Consider the following 1,548-nt stretch of genomic DNA (forward strand, 5'->3'; position numbering starts at 1 on the left):
ACAGACAGAGAGACAGAAAGCGAGAAATCACCCCCCAGGGGGGATGGTCATGCCGCAGTCCCTTCTCCTCCATTCTCCTCTCGGGATCTTGGGCACACACACACACGCACCCGGCGTGAGTTTTAAGCCACCGGGTCTGGGACGCGAACCACAGTCAACTACGTGGGAGTCCAGTGACATAGCCATTGCGCTAACTGCTGGTTCCCTATTTATTTATTTTTTTGAAGCTGACCAGAGAGAGACAGAGAGAGAGAAGGAAAATGAGAAAGCAAGCTGTCAGGTCTGGAACTCAAGCCGCGGTCAGCCATGTGGGAGTCCAGCCGCTCTGACTACCGTGCTACCTGCCGGCCCCAAGATAAATCATTGTTAAAAGAAAAAAAGAAAATCACACCAGACATGTGCGTGCATACCCAAAATCTTCAGAGAAGAATGGAGAAGAGACTGCAGTATGGCCATCCCCCTGGAGAGAGATTTCTCACTCCCCTCCCCACTTTGTCTCTCTGGGGTGAGCACACATGCCCTACAGAAAACCTAAAAACTATCTAAACAAAATAACATGGAATCTAATAAGTTCCTCTGTATTTTATTTTTTAGAGAGATTTTTACTATAGGGCAAGTGTGCTTTTGCTGGAGAGACAAAGAGACAGAAAGTGAGAAATTATCTCCCTGGGGGGATGGCTATGCGGCAATCCCCTCTCCTCCATTCTCTTCCTGGGATTTTGGGTAAGCATGCACACATGCCTGGCATGAATTGTTTTTTTCTTTTTTTTAAGAGAGGTTTTTGCAGGACCAGCAGGTGGCATGGTTGTTAAGGCTCTGAACACTCCCATGTGCCCACCAATGGTTCGAGTCCTGGACCTGGTGGCTTGCTTTCTCACTTTCCCTGTCTCTCTCTGGTCAAATTAAAAAAATAAAAATGAATAAATAAATAAAATTAAATAATTCTTTAAAAAAAGAGAGGTTTTTGGTATAGGACATGTGTACTTGCTGGAGAGACAGAGATAATAAAAAATATTTAAAAATCTACAACATCATGTATATATAGTGAAATGATTTCTAGCCATTTACTAGTCATGAGACACAACTGATAAAATTTCATTTAAAGGACAAGCAGATGGCGTTAATGGTTATGTCGCTGGACTCCCACGTAGTTGACCACAGTTTGAGTCCCAGACCTGGTGTCTGAGAACTAACGCTGGGTGCATGTGCACATGTGCCCAAAATCCCAAGAGGAGAAGGGCAAAGAAAGAATTGGCCCTGGAAGGGCGTGCCTTCTCACCTTCCTTCTCTAACTCTCTGTCTCTGTCTCCAGCTAGCGCTCAAGCCCTATAGTTGAAAATAAAAATACACTGAATTCATGCAATTTCTTTTTTTAAAAAAAGAATAATTTTATTCAACATTTATATATGTATGTATGTATGTATTTATTTATTTATATTTGACCAGAGAGAGACAGGGTGAGCGAGAGAGAGGAAAAATGAGAAAGCAAGCTGCCAGGTCCGGGACGTGAATATGATTGGCTATGTGGGAGCCCAATGGCTCCCAACC

The sequence above is a fragment of the Tupaia chinensis genome, unplaced genomic scaffold, assembly GCF_000334495.1.
Source record: "Tupaia chinensis unplaced genomic scaffold, TupChi_1.0 Scaffold000602_1, whole genome shotgun sequence".
Lineage (NCBI taxonomy): Eukaryota > Metazoa > Chordata > Mammalia > Scandentia > Tupaiidae > Tupaia > Tupaia belangeri.